Raw genomic sequence first — 22996 nt, forward strand, 5'->3', positions numbered from 1 at the left:
ATAGTGGCGTGGGCTGGCAGTGGGTTGCGGTGGCGGTGAGCGGTCCGGAGCTTTCCCATGGGATGCCAGGGATGAAGGCTCTTAGCGTGATGCAGGGTGTGAGTGTTGCGTTCATCTCTGTCGTCCAAACCTGTAACATAAAGAACAAAATGGAACGGATCAGCATGGTTAGGTAGACAGAAACTGCTCAACCCGCTGAGGCCATGGCACCCTTTTATACTCTCTCGTCTTCTCCATGAGGGTAAGGAGCCACCGCAGTTATTATTGGCCACCAGCCATGCTCTATTTCTCTGCCCCACCCCTTGGTGATGTGCTTGCTTGTGGTGCTGAAATGGTTGTGTCCTTACAGCACCTGGACTACAGTCATGTGAGGAGCGTGCAGTGGGTGGTGCACATGGACTGAAGGCCCGCCATCACACATGGAATAGTGCTGAGTAGGAATTGACTTTGTTATGTGTAACTTGATGTGGAAGGATGCTTGGTGAGGGGTTGTAAGCTTGTATAACTGTCTCTGCAACCAGTATATAAAATGTTTGCCTGTCTTGTTGCGGAGAGATGGGTGGAGGTATACTATGTGTGTACGCTCCTCTCTCCAGCCATAAAATTGCAATCAAGCTTGAATTATATGGCAAATGCCTGGTCTTGTAAAATATTGTTTTATTAAATTTCTTCCCCATGTGGAAAAATATTTCCATGGGTTTAGCCATTTTCCCACTTTTTCAGTGTTATTTGTATTTTTTTTTTACAGCCCTTAAACCCTTAAATTTACTCTGATAATTGCATTTCCTAAGGAAAAGGGGGAAGTATAATAAATGTAATTATATGAGATTTTTATTATATTTAATTATATGAGATGTTGGCCATCAGTAGAGCAGCAACCATGAACTGGATTTGGTGTATTACATTTATTTATGAATGGTAAAATCGAGAGTTTGGACCTCAGATCGCTCAGGGCAAAAGCAATTTTCGTGTGATTTTGACTGAAGTAGTTTAGTGGAGGATTGACAGGAGTGTACTGGCTCACTTTTAGTGCTATTTCACCTCTGCCACAGCAGCTGTGTGGATAAAGCTGCCACTACAGAGCAAATCTAAAGCTTCCCTCCGACTTAATGAGAAAATATGGCAGCATGGTATAAGACTAATACTCCAAGTTTCCCTAAGCATTAATTAGCCGGCATGCCTGTTTGGTACTTTTATCTCCTAGATTCCTATCACTGTGAGCACCTGGTGAGATATTGAGGTGGAGTTCAGATTGATGGCCCTGAGAGGAATGGTGAAACCGGGAGAATATGATAGTAATGTGAAGCTTACAGCAGGAGAAAGCAGAGCAGCAGTAAAGCTATCTGTCTCACTCACTATAAGTACATTGTGATGAACGAAAGGGAAAACTATTTCAATAGAGTGTTGGGAAAACATGGCTTTCCCAGGATGCCTTTTTTAATCTTGCTGGAGGGCCATGTTGATTGTCTGATACGTTTCAGTTAGAGATCTGTGTCTTTTCCCCCAATGTCTGCCCTTTCACTCGCTGGTGTCTAAAGCATTGCAGCTCTCAAGGCACTACACTACAGAATGAAGAATGCAATATCACTATTAAAACTTAAACTCCCCACGCATCCATTATATAAGAGAGAGATTCCTGTCCCAGCCTCCTGGTGGGTAGTATCATCTTTCATACCTGGGGCGTCTACTTGATTGAGCGTTTCATGCAGTATTTCTGCTGTTTCTGGGATTGTGCTTTTCTGTCCTGGGACTGATATCTTTTCTTAAATCTTTTGATGCAACTGGAAGACTTATCTTTGAATTTTCTTTAGCCATTCTATCAGGTCCTCCAGCTTCTCACATTCCCTTTCTTGCCTGTAGCAATCACTTGAGATTACCCAAGAAAGTAAGAAGTTGTAGCTGTAGTATTGTTTAGCTTGTATACTAGGGTTATGACTGAATACGAATGTATTGTTTTCAGAATGAGCATATTTGTTCTAAATGGATTTCAATACAAATACAAATTGGAGGCACAATATTCTTTTTTTGCCCTTTTTGCTCAAATGTGAGTTTTTTTCTTTCATGCAGGCATGAGCAAGTGGTCAGATATGAAGCGAACAAGGCATAGAAACATGATATGCCATGCATTTACAGAATTCATTAATTCATGCTTAGTAACTGCCTGGTCAGGGTCATGGTGATTTAAATATGGCTACTAGTTTGTTTATATTTTGGGAAATAGAACCAACTATAGTGCTGAAAATGTATTTGCCCCATCCTGATTTCTTCTGTTTTTGTGTATATCTCATACCAAACTGTTTCAGAAATTAAAACAAAATCTAAGATAAATTAAAGGCAACCTGAGTAAACACAAAATATAGTTTTTAAATGCTAGTTATTTATTGAAGCAAAAAAGTTAGCCAATACCAACTGGGCCTGTGTGAAAATGTATTTGCCCCCGTAGTTACTAATTCTCCAAATCTATGAAACTGCATTCATAATGGGGTTCAGCTGGACTAGACACAACCAGGCCTGATTACTGCAAACTCTGTTCAATCAAATCAACACTTAAATAGAACTTTTTCAACAGCATGAAGTTATTAAAAGGTCTTACCCAGAAACACACTATGCCAAAATTAAAAGAAATTCCAGAAAAAATGAGGAAGAAGGTGATTGAAATACATCAGTCTGGGAAGGGTTACAAAGCTATTTCAAAGGCTCTGGGACTCCAAAGAACCACAGTGAGAGCCATTAATTTCAAATGGAAAAACTCAGCACAGTAGTGAACCTTCTCAAAAGTGGTCGACCTTCCAAAATTCCTCTAAGAGCACAGCAACTACTCATACAGGAAGTCAAAAAAGAGCCAAGGACAACATTAAAAGACATACAGGCCTCTCTTGCATCAATAAAGGTCACTGTTCATGACTCATCTATCAGAAAGACACTGGGCAAAAATGGCATCCATGAAAGGGAGGCAAGGTGAAAACCACTGATAACCCAGAAGAACATTAAGGCTTGTTTGAATTTTGCCAAACCACACCTTGATGATCCTCAAACCTTTTGGGAGAATGTTCTCTGGACATGCGAGTCAAAAGTGAAACTGTTTGGAATATTGGGGTCCTGTTACATCTGGCGTAAACCGTAAACCATCTTGCAAAACACAGAATTCCACAAAAAGAAAATTATACCTATGGTCAAGCATGGTCGTGGAAGTGCTGTGCTGCTTCAGGGCCTGGGCAACTTGCAATAATTGAGGGAAACATGAATTCTGCTCTCTACCAGAAAATAAAGGAGAATGTCAGGTCTTCAGTCCTTAAGTTGAAACTCAAGTACAACTGGATTATGCAGCAAGACAATGATCTAAAGCATAGGAGTAAGTCCTAGTCCTAGAAGTAAGTGAAAGACTGATCTCCAGTTATTGGAAGCATTTGGTTGCAGTTATTGCTGCTAAAGTTGGCACAACCAGATTTTAATTGTAAGGGGGCGATTCATTTTTCACATTGGTGATAGGTGTTGGATAACCTTTTTTGCTTCAATAAAAAAATAATAAATTAAAACTCTATTGTGTGTTTACTCAGGTTGCCTTTGTTTTATGTTGTATTTTGTTTGAAGATCTAAAACAATTTAGTATTTGATATACACAAAAGCAGAATAAATCAATTTAGTACAAGTACAAATACATTTTTACAGTACTATAAATTGGACAACTGACCAATCAGAGACCTAATAATAAAGTATAAACAGGAAAACTGACACTTTTTGTCATCCAAAACTGTAGGTCTGTGTAGGCCACTTCCATCTGTGATCTGGCAATTGGATTTTCATCATTGTTTTTGACTCAAATGCTGGCTGATCTTGTTTCATTCTCTACAAGATGAGGATGCATCTGCTAAGTGTTACGAACCCGGTCTAGGTCGGGCCACAACATACAATAAAATTTAAAAAAAAGAAAAGGGTTGGCGAGACCAAGATTACGTTTACTTTGTTTTTATTCTCCAAACGGAGCACCTTTTTATATATATATAGTGGTTTCAATCTTCAGAAGCCTGCCAGGCCAAAATAATAAACAAAAAAACCCTCTAACTTTACCAAAGAAAACTAACTAAACTACAAGAAAAGAAAACAAAAATACACCATCTTCCCTCACTCCCTAGCTAACCCAAAAACAGGAGAAAAGAAGAAACACAAATGGCGCCGACTTCCTACAAACCACTCTTAACCGTGCACTATTTACAGAGGTGACTATTAGTGTGTTAATTAACAAAGTAATATATACATATATACACAAGGGTATCACATGAATCGTAACGGGGCAGAGCATAAACAAAGTCAAATCAGGCATAGGGTCATACACAGGCGAAATAGTCATACACAGGTGAAAAGCACTTCTCTCTATACACAACGCAATGGCAATGATCTGCCCTGTAATGGAGACTGACGAGGCTTAAGTATACTTCCGGAAACGTGCAGGCAACTAATCCTGTCGCACAAGGCCGAAGCAGGCGTGGACAAGATGTGATCATCCAATAGCAAGTCGGAACGTACGCACGCAGTAGGCGGGGCCTAGAGAAGGGGAAGGAGACAAAAGAAACCCATCCCGCCACCAACATAGACACACAAATGGCACATAGAGCAAACATAAATACATTGAATAACATAACATAAGCTTCTGGACACTCAGCACAATATCTGATGGAACCTGTTCACACACTTTCCCTGTAATCTCCAGACAATCCTACTCAGCTGACACCAAGGTAGGGTTCAGTTACAGACTGATCAGATGCACATGCCTGAAGTGGTGCAGCTAGATATGCTAAAATATCAATCTGAAATTTACATTCAATTTAGGCTATAGCTAATCATTCAGTTCTGGGAACACTTACTAACCGCCATGGGGGGCAGTGGTGGCTTGGTGGATAAGGCTCTGGGGTAATGATTGGAAGGTCAGGGGTTCAAGCCCCAGCACTGCCAAGCTGTCACTGTTGGTCCTTGAGCAACCCTCTTTGCTCTAGGGGCGCTGTATCATGGCTGACCCTGCGCTCTGACCCCAGCCTCTGACATGCTGGGGTATGTGAAGAAAATAATTTCACTGTGCTATAGTGTATATGTGATCAATAAAGACTCATTGTCATAAACTGCTCTCTTTGAGTGGTGCAGGATTTAAAAACTACTGTGGTAGTGGGTGAACCATATAGTGGGGCAGTGGTAGCTCAGTGATTTGATTCTGGCACAAGCTTTACACAGGCTGCTCTTCCTAATGCAACACTCCAAGCTTTTTTTTTTCCGCAGGCTTGGGACCGGCACTGAGAATGCACTGACTCATGTAACCCTCCAGTGGCTGGGGTTGGTTCTATGACCTATTCTCTGCGCCACACACTGGCCACTAGTCCACCAGAGAACCATATAAAGAAGTTTTAAGAAAAGTTATAAAAATTTAGTAAAAATGAAAATTATAATAACACATTTGCACAGGTATTTAGAGCCTGTACTCTGTACTTTAAATCACTTTTAGAAATGATTGCAGACCTAATTCTTCATGGGTCTACAAATTTACTGCATTTGGGAAATCCACTCACATTCCTCTCTGAGAACTTCTCACGTTCTATCAGGTTACAGCTGACACATGCTATTTTCAAGTCTCTCCAGAGATTAATTTGGGTTCAAGCCCAGGCTCTGACTGGGTCACTCAAGGACATTCACAGACTTTTCCTGAAGGCATTCCTGCATTGTCTAGGCTGGTTGATTCAGGTAATTGCTGTGCTTGAAGATGAGCATCTGGAGGAGTTTGATTTCGGTTTCATCACCCCATAGAATCAAGTTTCGAATGGGCTGAGAATGTTATAGGTGCCGTTTGACAAACTCCAAGCAATCCTTCACATGCCTTTGACTGACTATTATAAAGGCCTGATTGGTAGAGTGCTGCAGAAATGGTTGTCCTTCTGGGAGGATCTCTCATCTGCACACCTTATGTCTGGTGTTCCATCTCTCCCTGGGGTTGTTGGGCCAACTCTAGGAAGACTCTCGATGTTTCTGAACATCTTATACTTTAAACTGATGAAAGTCAGTGTGTTGGATGAAAGCCAATGTAAAGCCAGTGTTACTAAATTTATGTTTCTCCAGTTGGTATATAGTCACATTCTTTATACATTTGTCAGTCAACCTCCTCCTTCTAGTCCTCTATACCATATGCCTTCACAAGGGATGGTTTAGTCAATCCTGCACCCCTAGGAACTTACACAGGGACCTCCTCTCAACCCAGTCACTCATGATCCAATGCATGGAACCCTGACTGCCCCACTCCATGCAAAAATAAATGTATACTTCACATTTATTCTTGCTTTTCTCCTTGTAAACTCATCCATCAAATTGCCAAAGTGCAGCTCTTTAACCAGCTCTGACTCATTGGTCACCAGTGACGGTCTTCTTCAGCCCATTTTAGTTCAGAATTGTGTTTTTAATTCAATCCACTGGGCTTTTCTTTTCATTGGCACAATTAATGTGGGTTTATAGTCATCCATGTTTTTTCATTTGATTATCTAGCTCCAGTCATAAACAGTCTAGAGTCTACTGTTCATTGCTGCTTACAAATTCAGACCCACACACCAATGACTTTTAAGAGTTTATTTAAAATTCTGTGGTTTCACATTCATTGGCTCATGTTATATGTATGGTGTTGTGTGTGACAGATAATGGTCTATTAATTACAGTTCAAATCTGTGCTTGTTGAGCACCCTGTAATGGTGTAATCTGTAATCCGTCCCTTTTCTTCACTAATTTTGTATATGGTAAATGGCGCACTTATATAGCGCTTTTATATAAAGCACTTTACACTGTGTCTCATTCACCCATTAACACACACACTCACACACCAGTGGTAGTCGACCTGCCATGCAAGGTGCTAACTTGCCATTGGGAGCAACTTTGAGTTCAGTGTCTTATCCAAGGACACTTCGGCACGTGGAGAATTGAACCGCTAACCCTACGATTAGTGGACAACCCGCTCTTCCAACTGACCCACAGCCGTATATATTCTTCATCCGTATATGTTCCGTATTATATCAGAGTGCTGTTTTTCTCTTATTCAAGCTTTGGCATGTTTTACTCATGTTTTCACAAAGGTGAACTGTGTTCTTGCTACTTCTGATTATTCCTACATATATCCTGCACTTGCTTCTAGTCAACTGACGGAAAGTCATTTTTGTTGCGTTTATGAAATTCAACAGCTATGTGCTTGGATTGCATTCTGTCTCACCTCTATATAACATTGGATAAAAGCTCCTGTACATTGAGTAAAATTAAATATAAAAGTAATACACTCCCCTGTTTCTCAAGGAGCATGCACTTACACTGAGAGATCTTTTTCAGCAATGCACCTTCTGCATGCATACTTGTCCAAACCCAATTTCAGAGTTAAAAACTCAGATAGCCATTATGACATGCCAAGAAATCAATCTATGAGACAATTACAATTCATCAAGATGATGTTGGCAATCAGAGCATCACCAGCTGCACCTGCTCACTGAACATTGCATGGAGAAATCATTCTTGGAGATTCATAAAGAGGCTTCTTCTCTCATTAAAAGGTGGGAGAGCAAACCTGTCTTTGATTTCATATCTGGAATCAGTTTATTGTTTTCTCTCTTCACCAACTGCTTTACATATTCACATTTGATATTTCAGTCTAGGGAGTTGTTGTAGCTTATACAAAGGCATGTGTCAGGACCTCATATATTAAATGTGTCAAGATTTTTGACATTTACATTTTTTATCTTTTTACAGTGAGAATGAGGTGGAATTCTCTGGAGTGATATAAGAAAATGCTAAGAACGATTATAAAGATGCATTACAAATATGTTTAGAGTAATGAGATGAGGTGTTTATTTATTTATTTATATATGCATACGCAGCACAAAGAGAAGGTTTTTGTTTTCCCAAAGGTGCCACAGGAGCCGAAGATGAAGTGTGCAGCTCGGAATTCTGTAATACTCACTGTTCTGGTTCGAGTTCAGCAGGAGAGCATTAGACTGCGAATAGCAGGGGCTTAGAAAATAAAGCGCTCAACGTTCCCATCAATATTCTTGCCTCTCTCATCCCCCATGCTGGAATGAGCTTATTCTTTTCACATTTTTCATTTTTCAAGCTTTAAATGGTTTACATAGAGTTGGAGGAAGTGTGGATGTGTATGCGTGTTAGGAGGGTGCTAATAGACTTAAAACTATTGTGAGGTTGTCTTGAGAGAAAGTATAAGTCTTAAATGTCAGCAAAATGTTACAAAAGCACAAAGCTTACTTGCACTTTCAGTGATTGCGTATTTGTTGCCTTCGAGCACACAGTAATCCAGGAGCTAGGCAATTTTCTCTACCATGTTAATAGCTAACAGGATTAGTTGAAGGTGTAAATTTTACCAGTGCCATTTTGACTGAATATACTCTATGTTGCCAGTGTATTATGTACATCTATGTAGTGCACCAGCATATCCATTCATTCTTCTTCAGTAACTGCTTTATCATGGCCATGGTAGATCTAGGGACTACACACACACACACAGACACACACACACAGACACACACACACACACACATTCATATCTAGAGCAATTTAGAATGACCAGTCTACCTACATGCATGTCTCTGGTAGTAGCAGAATCTCAGAATAAAACTGGGGACCTTAGACCTGTGAGGCAGCAAAGCTAATATATATACAGCCATAGTGCGCCAGAACGTCCACCACACACCAGCTATTGGTGGAGAGGAGGGTGATTTAGCCAATTCAGGGATGGAGATTATTAGGGGGCCATTACAGATAAGGGCCAATGGGGAAATTTCTATAGGACACCGGGTTTATACCCCTACTCTTTACAAGAAGGGATTTTTAATGACCACAGAGAGTCAGGTCCTCAGTTTAACTTTTCATCCCAAAGACGGTGCTGTTTTTACAGTATAGTGTCCCCGTCACTATACTGGGGCATTAGGGTCCACACATACTACAGAGTGAGCACCCCCTGCTGGACTCCATAACACCACTTCCATAAAAGATAAAACAGCCTCAGTTTATCCCACCCACAATTTTCAGTCCAGTGTTTATATATATATTTAATAACAGTAGATTAACATAAAGATAACAAGATAATAAATAACAGACAGAGCAAGGTTTTTACCCTGCACAGTAAGTACAACCAGTTAGGAAATAAGCAACTTTAAATGAAGTTACTGCATTGCTTTTTTACGTGGGCAAAATAAACCTTAGACAAAAAGGTCAGCCTCAAATCATCCTTGTCTGCCCTCAAATATGTATCAAATCTGAAATTTCCTCTCAGTTGTGAATGCCAAAGCCCTGCTAGAACACTTGCTAGTGGGGCTTAATGATTAATGTACCATCATTTTGGTTGCAACTAACTTTAATGATTTCATAGCAACATTTCCACCAATTATAGATGTACATGGAGCTCAACTACAATGAGTTTACATCTCAGGTAATAATTGATTTTTTCATGACAACCACATTGCCCTGGTTTCTCAGCTATTGCTGTTCTCTTTCAAATTCACATTGTGGAACATTTGCATTAAAAAGCCAAGCTAACATTCTGCAGTTGCATCAAGAAGTAATCAATCCCACTTTGTGTATAGTAGGGGTTCTCAAAACGTTTTTGGACAAGGCCCATTTTAATGCCCCCTCACCCCCCCTCTCTCCCTCTCTTTTCTTTACATGTTTAATAATGCCTTTATGAGTAGCTGTCTGCAAGAGAGTACCAACAATTGCTGCTGTAGGCACTCTGTGTCTAATAATTCTCTAGTGAATTGTCAATGTTGCACCAAATGGGGGGGGGGGGTAGTTATGGGAGAGTGTGGCATGCAGACAGGCTGACGTGCAATCATTTAAAATCTTAACAGCACATTATGTATCTCTGGTGTTAAAGGATGTCTCTTTCCTGAAAGTATGTTCCTTTGAACCTAACACAGTACTAATTCGAAGCTGTTATTGTCCAAACATTTTATGAGTGCTTATTAAAATGTTTACAGTCTGCTCTGCATTTGGTGTTTGTACTTAGTGTCTTTTTAAGGACTCTTGAGGTCTAAAACAATTATGCATGTATGTATGTATGTATGTATGTATGTATGTATGTATGTATGTGTGTGTGTGTATATATATATATATATATATATATATATATATATATATATACACACACACACACACACACACACACACACATATACATATACATAAAGGCATAAGTGTGTGGTCATATGACACACTTATGCCTATATATATACATACATACATATACATAAAGGCATAAGTGTGTGGTCACACAAAGTCCATGTTAAGTAACATTGCTGCATGTTGCATTTATACCATTAATTCATTCATCCTTAGTGACTGCCTGGTCAGTGTTATGGGGGTTTAAATTAGACTACTACTTTTATTATATTTTGGGAAATAGAACCAACTAAATTCATTAGAAAATATTGTGGGCAGGCACAAACAAAACACACAGGATCTTTTGTTGAGAACAGTTATGAACTCGTATGATGTAGATGAGGTTCAGGAAGTGTTAGAGCCAGAATTCACACACCATGCCAACAGTACTGCCATTTCTACCTTAGTCTACACACACTTTAGGTTTATATTTGAAAACTTCCACATACAGTGTCCTCCACTAATTTTGGCACCCTTGGTAAACCTTTTTGATCTTTTGTTTAACCTTTTGATCTTTTGTTAAAAAGATCACAAAAATACTATCCTCTCATGGATATCAAACAATTACAAACACAACACAGGTTTATCAAAAAATATCTTTGTTAAATATAGGTGTGCAACAATTATTTGCACCCATATGAATTCATATGACAAAAGTATATTTGAAGTATATTCCCACTGATATTTTACATTCTTTTAGGACACCTGGGTGACTAGGAACAGAACATTTTTCACATACTTCTTTGCTCATATTTACCAAGGGTGCCAATATTATTGGAGGGCACTGTAGATTGTTTGACCATTTAACAGATACAGATGGTGGCATTGCATTACACCTCCTGGTATATAGAGTATTTGTGCATGTATATAAATATTGTAATAGAGAATCATTTACAAGTGAGGCAGAATCTAACTGAAGCTGAATAATGTTTAAAAAGCTGATGGATACAAATGCTTTATGTTTCTGAAAACTGCCCCCAGACTTTCCATTGGCAGATAACAACACTCATTTATTGTTATATCATATGGTCCTCCACCTTACAAGTCCAATACTACTGTAATTTCCTTTGCAGCTGACACTATGTCATAGCCGTGCCAGAAGGTGGTAAATGATAAACAGTAGTTTGCCAATGGCAGATCAAGACATTCCCTAAAAAAAATAACTTGAATCTCGCAGTTAGTGTAATGCTTGATGTTTAGATTTTTTTTTTTGGCCAAAAACAGCTTTGAAACAGCTTGGAGAAATATGACCATTGCTGTTACTTAGCAACCTATGGTCAGCAGAATGATTCAGATTTGGTGTAAAAATGTGCCATTGTTAGATATAACAGCATGACTAGAATGTCTTTCAACCAATCAGATTGCATGGTCAGAACCAACACTTCTGTATCATATCAAATCAAGGTGTTTTCTTTGGCAGAAATGACATAGCTTAGCCTATGCAATGAAATCTTCATGTGATATAATTATATACATGTTTGGTATCCAAAAGTATCAATGATTTATCAACTGATTGCTGGATAATTGCTGGATTCTGTGCCTTTTGCTAGCCATTGTGCTACAGCAGAGTTGGTAAATAAGATTTGGATTTGATTTATTTTAATTTGATCTACATTCTATAGTGACTCATCCATCTCCAAATTCCATCATGACCAAGTATAATCCTTGATCACTGTTGAAAAACATTATATCTTTTTAGGTAGCACTATAAGACAGAGGAACTTTGTTTTAGAGGCATATCTCATTTTAAGAAGAGATCAACAGGACACAAAATTGTGTGTACCAGATAAATGGACAGGCCTTGGGTCAAAGAGCAAGGACCACATAATGACAACATAGAGAAATATGATAAGCTTTTATCTGGGGGCACTTGTGTCTTTCCTACTGGTAAATGTGATTACAATTGTCTACAGGACAAATAAAAAAGGTGAATTAGCAGGGAAAGACAATGTCATAGCAGTCACATGCTATGACAGATGTTTTTGGTGAGCCTTGTGAAAAAAGAACTGATAGGATTTATAGGCAATATCTTGTTTTTCAGTGCTCAAAATTTGTAGTCATGGCTATATGGCTAATCTGTCTGACACATTATATTACTATTAATGCTCTCCAGAACCACCAGAATGTCATGCACTGGAGAAATAATAATAATCAAAAAAGATAATATGATATGGGCCAGTGACTTCCTTTGTGTTTTGAGTGTCAGCTTGATAATACAACCAAAGATATCAGTGATTCCATGATTGGGGTGGAAAAATAAATATTGAGTATAAGAAAACATTCATTTGACCATTTTTAAAAAGGTGTCACCCCTTCTCAGTACACAATCTAACTGACTGCATTTTGCTCTTAAAAGAATGGCACATTGAAATGGTTATAATTAACAAATGCAAAAAAGAGTGCTTAACTAGCATCAATGCTAATTGCTTCAAGACATTAAGGGCTTTCAAATGATATACTTAAAGCAGCGGTCATCAACCCTGTTCCTGGAGATCTACCTTTCTGAAGACATAATCATGTCCACCTCACCATCTAATCATTGCCTTAAGACGTTCTTGATCAACTAAAACAGGTGTGTTTGATTTTGGTTGGAGATGAAACCAGCAGTGGAGATGACCACTGACAAAGTGTATTTTTTTTAAATTATTATAAATAATTTACTTTCAATCCATAATTTGGTTAACAGGTTTTGGACTTTCAAAGTGATCTCATAAGTCAAGATCATTGAAAATAAAGAAAAAATAATGAAAGAACATACTTTTCTTTTTCCCATGATCTTTAGGAAATTCATATAATGCAACTTCCTGTTGAACATGTGACTTGGTGGAATATTGCAAATATTTCATCGACTGAATATATTCTGAACAGGGTTGAGTGAAGGTTGTGTGATAATAAAATGTACATTTTTCTTAATCTACGTATAATGAATGATTGATGGAAAAGGATGTTTTAAGCATGAGATGTTGCATGGATTCACACACATTAATAATTATATATTGAAACAATGGCAAAACTTGGTTATAGTGGATGGAGCAGACAAAAATGGTAAAAATGGTATTTTCTGAATGCTGCAGATATGTTTTATTAATGTTTTAAGTTACTTGAAATAGGCTGGTGAAGATAGCCTAGGCTATTGAGGTCAGATATATAGGGCAGCTTAATTCACAGAGCAAACTTACTACACCCTGTTTCTCAATGCAGGCAGAATAATTTGACAGAGTAAACAATAAACCTGGCTTAGGTTTTCTCACTAATAAGAATGAGCTTACTTTTTGTTGCACAGCCATTTAGTTTTTATTTTGTCTATTTAAATATCAGCACACAGCATCCCCCAGAAGAGCTGACCCTAATAATACGGCCGCTTTGACATTGTGAAAGCCTGTTTTCTTATTGTAGCAAAGGGACTGTGCCTTCACTACAGAGTCACAATGTTCTCGTTTTTTCTTTTTTATAAGACATATGCCTAGTTTTTATTACATTCCTTCATAATATATCCAAATAATTCTGTTGAATGCTGTTAGGTTTATCAGGGTTTATCGCAATAGTTTATGCTGCGTTACTTGATGCTATTTCTTTCTTACTTCCTGCAAGGTTTTGGGAAACCGATCACTTATCTCAAGTCTCCTTTACCACTGTTTGTTTATCTTAAATACAAATGTCACGGAATGCCATTGAAAACATTTCTGCGTTCATTCATCTCCACGGGGTCTTTGAAAAGGTCAAGGTTCCTGATTAGATTTTGCTCTGTTTTTCCTCTTACCACTGATCTATTTATTCAACCATGCATATTCAATTTTGCTTAGAGGCTTTGTTTTTTTATGGTTCCATTTTCATTTCTACAAATATATTCTATTAACAGAGATGTTAAACAGATTCAGAGCTGGAAAAGTCACAGTTTCCATTTCAAGAGCTATTTATAACCACCCATCTCATATTGACAGCAGGTACAAGGGAAGGGGAAATTGAAATCGAAATTTAATTCAGATGTGTAGGTGCAAACCAGGGCAACTTTAATTGGAAAATTAAGTTAAGTGGGACCTGTTGAGCTTAAGGATGTGGCTTGTATGACTTTCTTTATATGGCACAAATCATGTCTGATTGTTGATGAGATCACTTTGGATTTAAAAAAAAAAGGTATTTGATAACATTTTATATTAATTGGAATTAATAGTCAATTTATAGATTAATTAATCAATTAATAATTAACATAATATAATATTACATAATTAACAATTACAAACAAATGATCACGTCATTCATGCCATTATTAATCTATGCATGCACTATTAATGAATCATTTAATAATAGTTAACAATGCATTAGGAATTTACAATTTAGACATACAACAGCACTGTTAAATTCTTAATTGTGATTGGGCAGAAGGTGATGATTAATGTGTTTCATTGATTAATGAAACAGCTGTAACTTTAATCATTTAACTGTGAACTTTTTTTTAAACTCACCTAAACACATCTAAAGAGAGTCTCGTGACGGAAGGACTGTTAAAACATAACTAGAAATAGCTAAACATTATGATTTCATTCTCTAATAAATACAATGATTTAGCATTAGTGTGGTATAAGAGGAATAAATCTCTTTCCTGCCTGCTGTTATTGAAAAAATAATGAACTTTTGGGGGGATAACGGCATCACAGAACCTTGTCATGTTTTATTCCTCATTTAACAACAGTTTATAAGCGACATTTCATGTAGTTGCTCATTTTCAGAGGTATGTAGAGGAGATGGATGTAAGCACAGGTTTTTAATGTATAAAGTGCAAAACAACAACTGAAACTGTGAACACAAGAACAAACAGGAAATACAAGCCAAAACATGTAGACTATGAGCAAGACTGGTACTCATGGCAAGACACGAACACAACAATTCAGTTTCATGACAATAAGACAGTGGTTCTCAAACTTTTAAGCCAGCGACTCCTAAACTAACATCGACGAGAACTCACGACCCCCACTACCACAACATACACAAACAATAAACAAAAAAAGTTGTTTTAAGTCCTTCACATCAGTTTAACTATATTGCATCCACTTCCACTATATTAACGTATATAAAATGAATTTAGGCTTACCTTTCAGTAGGATGTGTGCACTTGTTTCTTGGGGCACAAAAGCTTAATCTGTGGCCTTATGGTGGATAGGGCTACTTGCAGATCATTCTCAACATCAAGACGTGATCAGTATTTATTATTATGAATTATGAATTTATGAATTCTTCTTGATATTTCCAACGTTTCCTACGTTGGTCAGACGGGGTCTTGCTCTTGTGTTTAGTAGAGGTACATGGTTCAGGCGACTCAGGCAGACTGTCCACAATTTCCTTAACATTTTTAGACTTGTAAATCACAAATTTATCCAGTTTTGCAGTTGTAGTTTCCACGTGCAGTTTCGAGTTTTAGTGATAACTAGCGAGCAGTCGCAGCACGGTGATGTCATATCTTAGAGTCATGAAATATTGTTAACATTTTTTCAAAAGACTGTAATCACTTGTCTTTAGAAATCAGAAAATATTTATTTGTAATCTTAACTTTTAATATTGAAACACATTTATTGTAATCAGAAAATACTGATTGTGTACTGACTGGCATTGTCTGGCTCTGCATGGCAGCATATGTTGCTCCAAAATGTGTACATATCTTTCTGCATTAATGGTTCCCTCACAGATGTGCAAGTTACCCATGCAATGTACACTGACACACCCCCATACCATGACGGACGCTGGCTTTTGGACATGAATCTGATAACAGCTTGGAATATCCTTTCCCTCTTTGGCCCATAGAACACGACGGTTGTTTTGTCCAAAAAGTATTTGAAATGTTGACTTGTCAGACCACACCTGCTTTGCATAGTAAAGCCTTAACTTTCATCTGTGGATGCAGTGGTGAATAATGTTGACTGACAAAGGTTTACCAAAGTATTCTTGAGCCCATGTCAAGATATCCATTGCAGATTCATGACGGATTTTGAGACAGTGACGTCTGAGGGATCAAATCAGATTCAGAAGTGGTTTTCGGCTTTGCCCTGTACACACCGAGATTTTACCGGATTCCTTGAATCTTTTAATTATATTGTGCACTGTAGAAGGTGAAATGCCCCAAATCCTACCAATTTATCTTTGGGGAATGTTGTTCTCAAAGTGTTGGATTATTCGCTGACGCATCTGTTGGCAGATTGGCGAGCCTCGACCCATCCTTGCTCTTGAAAGGCTAGACCTTTTTTGGAGGCTCCTTATAGACTATGATTAGACGATTGCCTCACCTGTTTCACGTCACCTTCTTATTTCAAGAAGTCCAAACTTTTTTGGAATGTCTAGCATGCATTAATTTCAAAATAAACGTTTAACTTCAGAAAACTATACAGTTGATTAGGTAAAACATCAAATACCTTGTCTTTATATGTTTTTTGTTTAAATACAAGTCAAAGTACATTTACAAGTCACTCCTCTTTGTTTTTATTAGAATTTTCCATACTGTTCCAACTTTTTTGGAAATGGGGTACATGTCAAGAAAAAAAAATGAAAGAAAAGAAAAAACATGTTGAGTGGGAGATGAGTAGATTTTTTAGTTGCCATTAAAAGGACGAGTAGATATTCTTCCTTCAAGGGCTGATTTAAAGAAACTTAACTAATTGCTTAACTATTAAGTCCTTACATTCTCTTACATTAGTAAGATGAGGCTTATATTCCTCACACTAGTAACTACATTCAGTACTGTGCAAAAGTCTTAGACACATGCAAAGAAATGCAGTAGAGGAAAGATGCCTTCAAACATAATGAAATGAAATGTTTCTCCATTTTATAAAAACATTATAAAGGGCAGTAAACAATAATAAATGAAACAAAGACAATATTTGGTGTCTCAAGTAGAAAAAAGTTTAAAAAAAAAAAAAAACAAAGGAAAAGAAAAGAAAAAAAAGGAGTCTCGTGTAGAATTAGTGCAGTTTTATAAGGACATGAGCTGTAAGTTTTATTGAGCATCTTGCAGAACCAGACACGATTCTTCTGAAGACTTTGACTGTCCCACTTGCAGCCATCATTATGTTTTTTGTCTGAAAAGTGTCTCTTACCACTTAATATGCTGGTTTCTTTACTGACATACAAACATTTTTCTGTAACATTTAATTTTGTGCTGGAATTTTTTGTACTGACTCGTTAATGTAGAAATCATAAAATAAAAATCTATAACAAAGTTTGTACTAAAAAATACGGGGCCTAACACTTTTGCAAAGTACTGTACTTTTTCTGTCAATCTCACTGTAGTTCTTGAATCATTCATATTATCATTGAATAATGTGTTTTAATATTAATAACTGAGTAATAAGACAGGATGTTAAGTGGTTAAATATGATAATGGTATTGCTGATAACAGATGACGTATACTTCTGCCTTTTACATGTTTTTTCTTTTTCTTTTTTATCTTTATCCTGATAGCCCAAATATGAGCCTATTATGGTGTGGGTACTGGGTAGCTATAAATGGATAATCATCACATTCCTCTGTGGACCTTATTGTTGGTAAGCTGTGATGTGAGTGCTGTGCCCTAGAATTGACTAGTTCTGTGAGGAAATGAGAAGCTTTTGTTACAGTTTATTAGATGTGTGCCCCACTTAGCTGGTGAGAGTGTGCATACTTTAGGTTCAAGTGAGGTATGGTAATGTGTGTGCATGTGTATGTGGAAGAAGAGTGATTGTGATGAAATGCAAAATGGGAAGAAAATGAGAGAAGGACTGTGTTTCATGAGAGACAGAGAGATGGAGAGAGATAAATAGCTACAGGATATTACTGAGCTCTGCCTTATTATTTGGCTTCATCATCACCAATACTCTACTATTTTTCCTGCCCTCTAATAATACACATATTGCTTTGGAGTGGGGGTGAATTTGTTTGGACAGCTGTGACAAGTGATCACGCTCAGTGCTGAAGATCACAGATTTGTCACAGAGTGGATCTCTTTTTTTTCTATGGCTATATTCCATAGCCTGTAGTTATATATGTGATGCTCTGGGGATTGAAAAAAAAAAAAAACTGTCAGGCTGATTCCAATATTTTAGAAACTGCTGCACTGCTGTCTCTGTGCAGAATGGTGTAAAAAACAAAACAAATCCAGTTAGTGAAAATTCTATGGGCGGTAACCCGTTGTTAATGAGAGGTCAGACTGGTTTGAGCTGAAAGGAAGGATACAGAAACTCAAATGATCACTCTTTACAACAGTGGTGAGCAGAAAAGCATCTCAGAATGCACAACACATCAATACCTTCAAGGGGGTGGGCTCCAACAGCAGATGACCACATCGTGTTCTACTCCTGTCAGCCAAAAGTAGGAATCTGAGATTGAAAAAAGACATGATCATCCATGTTAGCTCAAATCCATCAACGTGTCATCTGAACACATGCTATAATGGAAGGGATATGACTCAACATCACATGGTCAACATCACAAATTTGCTTACATTTAAATAGTGACCTAGATATTGTGCAACATATTAAATAGTCAAGATGTTGCACCTTTTATATTTTTTATTTATTTATTTATTTATTTTAGAATTTTCAAAATTCTAAAACTTTTTTTTTTTTTTTTCAATTTTAAATAAAATAATCACATATTTTCAATGTAGTCTCAGACATTTGGATCCCACTGTATATAACAAATCTACTCAAATTTTAATTTAAATTTGAATGAGAAGATCCATCCATCCATTTTCTGTACCGCTTATCCTACACAGGATCGTGAGGGAGCCTGGAGTCTATTCCAGTGAACTTAGGACTACCCTGGATGAGTTGCCAACCCATCGCAGGGCACAATCAAAGACACACACAATCACATACACATGTCTTTGGGCTGAGGAAGGAAACCAGAGTACCCGGAGGAAACCCCAAAGCACGGTGAGAACATGCAAACTGAACACACACAGGGCGGAGGTAGTATTCGAACCCACAATCACAGAGGTGTGAGGCAAGCATGCTAACCACTATCCACTAAGCCTCCATGCCCCCCTGAATGAGAGCATATTAAAGAATATTCATACAAAATTTTTACATACAAAATTTTTACTACAATCAGCTACATACTACATACTTACATACTACAATCAACTGTCTCTCTACCTCTCACAGAACAACCTCCAAGATCCTAACCAGTCCAGCTTCAAAGCGGCACATTTCACAGAGACTGCCCTTTTGGCCGTCACTGAGAAGCTATGTGCTGCTAGATCAGCCGAACTATCATCAGTCCTCATCCTTCTCGACCTTTCAGCTGCATTTGACACAGTCAACCACAAGACTCTCTTGTTCATCCTCATGAGTCTTGGAAATCATAGTGCAACATGGCAGTGGTGTGCTTCCTACCAGGAAGGTCGCTCATACCAGGTGACGTGCTCCCCAAAGACTCTCCACTGGTGTCCCACAAGTCTCAGAAAGTGGTCCTCTTCTGTTCTCCTGCTATACATTGATCTCCTGGTGAGGTCATATCCATACATACCACTGCTATGCGGATGACACTCAGCTCATCCTCTTCTTCCATCCCTCAGACTCTCTTGTTTCTGCTCAGATCTCGGCATGTCTGGCAGACATCTCATCATGGATGGCAGCTCTTCAGATGAAACTTAATCCCAGCAAACCTGAACAGCTGTTCATCTCAGGTGTTTCATCACCATGTCAGGCTCTTGCGATCTCCATGAAAAACCCTCTGATCTCAGCTTTAGTTACTGCATGCAAGCTTGGGGTAACCATGGACAATCAACTGTCCTTCTCCTTTCACGTTGCTAAACTGATACACACATGTCGATTTCTCCTTTACAACATCAGAAGAATTTGTCCATTTATATCCATACAGGCCACTCAGGTGCTTGTTTAGTCCCTTGTCATTTTGAGAATGGACTACTTTCTACTCACTCCTAGCAGGTCTGCCTCATGAGTGTCATTCAACCTCTGCAACTGATCCAGAATGCAGCTGTGCGACTGGTTTTCAACCTTCCTGAGTTCTCCCACACCACGCCATTGATACGCTCCCTCCCACCGAATTGCTGTGGTTTAAGAGGAAAAAACATACTGGGACTTTCTGTTACAGTAAAATAATCAATTATGCGCATCACACCACCCTACTGTTGATTATTTTCCTACAACAGCGCATTCCACAGTGTTTTATTCATTGCTTATATAAGGCTATAGTAAGAATATTTTACAATATGATTGAATGTGTTTGTGAATGGAGTGCATTTGTGTTAACTTTTCATTTCAATACAAATGCTAGAATAGCATTCATTAATCATAAAATAAAACTAATTTCTTCACTCAGTATTTGATATTACGTGTTGATAATTATTTGTGGGTGCAGAGATTGAGTAGCTAATGCCTAGTCTTCTAAATCGTAAGCTATGTAAGCTGTGTGTGTCACGCTTCAGTGAGGAGATCATGAGTATAGTCCGTACGATGATTAAATTTGGGTTATTGGTCTATTAGAAGATGTGTAGAAAGGAAGCAATAACAGTGCTGCAGATGTATCATCCTAGTTGTGTTGAATCCATGTTCATGATCACCCAGAAATGATGATCACTGTGAGAAAAGCATTGGTATTGAATCACCAATGTGTCCCAAAATGCAGGGCTTGTGGGCAGCCTGGTGTTTAATAGACTGAAGCTGTGGTAGACTTTACAACTGCTAATAAAGCCTGGGTTGTTTAATTAATGTTAAAGAATGGAGTGTTAAGGAGATCTTATAAAGAACACACCTAATATATTATCCAAAGATGCTAGATTTAATGGGTTAATGTTACACCATGGCCGTGATGATCTCTACTCTTCTTTGGATCTGTTTTATCATTTCTGTATATATTTATTACCTTTTCTTTTTACCTTTCCATATTAAAGTTCATGCTTCTAACTGCTAAAAATTTTTTTATTGCAGGTGAGACACTGAGGTGTAAAATTAAACAGCTTTGGCTTTAAGAAGCTAAAACGGACCTTGTGGAAAAACCTACACTATCTAGGTAAGATGCATTGATTGTATGTGAAAAATAGTGCCATGCACGTGCACACCATCTGTACACTGTCAAGAACATGCTGGGAAGAATCCAGATGCAATCAGAGAAGTAGTCATCATATTAGAACTGACGTTGGACGTGAGGGAAACAAGTATTAAACTGAATGGTGCCTATATTTGTTGTTATAAATGTTATATATTATATGGAACCTAAAATGTTATATGAGTGGAACCTGATGTGGTTGTAGCCCATCTGCCTCAAGGTTTGATGTATTCTTTTCTGCTCACTGTGGTTGCAAAGAGTGGATATTTGAGTTATAGTAGCATTCCTGTCAGCTTGAACCGATCTGGTCTGAGCTCTCTCATCAACAAGGCATTTCCGCCAGCAGAACTGCCACTCACTGGATGTTTTTTGGTTTTTCACACCAATCTGTGTAAACTCTAGAGACTGAAATATGTTCAGAAATATTCAGAACTGCCCTTCTGGCACCAACGAACATGCTACAGTGAAAATCACTGACATAACATTTTTTTCCTCATTGCGTTGTTTAATGTATTACATGACTTCATGCATTGCGTGGCTGGTGCATGATTGGCTGAAGTCCAAATAATTTATAGAGCACATTTTAGATAAAACATCACTGTCTGGAGTTAGCTGCAGAGACAGAACCTAAGTGAGATAGAAACTAAAATTATGGTAACTATGTTAACTTCTCCAAAATGCTTAGAATAATCTTGATGCTGTTTTAAAAGACACTATGTTGCCACAGAAAATATTGATATGATTTTGTTTATAGTATTTATAGTAATTTATTTTAAAAACTTTTCATGTGATTCTTTTGCAGGCATTGTTTTTTATTTGTATGTGCCTAAGACTTTTGCACAGTATCTTTATTCCCCCCCAGTAGCTCTGTGGTATGACCTTGAAGCACATGATGGGAAATCTAATTTATTTTTCATATACTCTGAAAGATTGAGTTCTGCATACAGTATCACGTCACATAGCTATTTCACACCACATCACAAAAGATGAAAGAAGTGTGGTGATGAGTGAGACGTGTGAGAATATGTGCAGGAGTAGTTGTCAGGCACAGGGGCAGCTGAATCTGCTGCCAACAAAAACAATGCAGACAGTGTTGAATGAGTCATTCTGTCTGCTGTCACTGTTTTTTTTTTTTTTACTGCCGCTCATGCAATATGACATCAGTCAACACAGTTCAAACAGTAAATTAAAAGCACTTAGCTGTGAGTCAGTTTGTGTTATTGCAAGCAAGCATACAAATGTAGTGAGTTACGTATACAATTTATATATATATATATATATATATATATATATATATATATATATATATATATATATATATATATATATATATATATAGTAATCTGTTGGAATATTTATCATATTAATTGAGTGTAAATATAACCAAATGATAAATAAAGTATCAATTTTGTGTATCATTGTATTAATTGACCATTTAAAAATACACAACCCCACACATTTGGTGAAAATGGCTGTGAGGAAATGTGGCTCACTGAGAATAAATAAATAAATAAATAAATAAATAAATAGCAATGCAGCATGCAGAGCTGTTTAGCCAAAAAATAGATAGTTGTTTCAATAAGTTCTGGTCTGCAATGCCATGTTCTTATGTGAATTTGATAGCTGTTGTTTATGAAAAACCTACGAATATACTAGGAGTGCCAGTAGCAGTATCAATGTAACAAGTTTGCAACAGTAGCAGATTATACATCCAAAGAGTTTTCAGTACAGTCTCATTCCCTGCCCAGAGAGAGGGGATTGTGAAATTTGTCACAGCCAGACA

At 37.7% G+C, this 22996-nt stretch overlaps 1 protein-coding gene across 3 annotated transcripts in view; it reads left to right on the forward strand.

Annotated features, from left to right (window-relative positions):
* LOC128612301 (leucine-rich repeat and fibronectin type-III domain-containing protein 2) overlaps positions 1-22996 on the forward strand; it is a 142440-nt gene that overhangs the window by 65561 nt on the left and 53883 nt on the right. For 2 of the 3 annotated variants that reach the window (XM_053632326.1, XM_053632327.1), the window contains exon 3: positions 21096-21177. The gene's annotated coding sequence lies outside the window, so the exon portion shown is untranslated. Of the gene's footprint in view, positions 1-20800; positions 21178-22996 lie in introns of those variants that run through there. The other variant, XM_053632328.1, reaches the window with a different exon arrangement.

The sequence above is a fragment of the Ictalurus furcatus genome, chromosome 9, assembly GCF_023375685.1.
Source record: "Ictalurus furcatus strain D&B chromosome 9, Billie_1.0, whole genome shotgun sequence".
NCBI classification, from domain to species: Eukaryota; Metazoa; Chordata; class Actinopteri; order Siluriformes; family Ictaluridae; genus Ictalurus; species Ictalurus furcatus.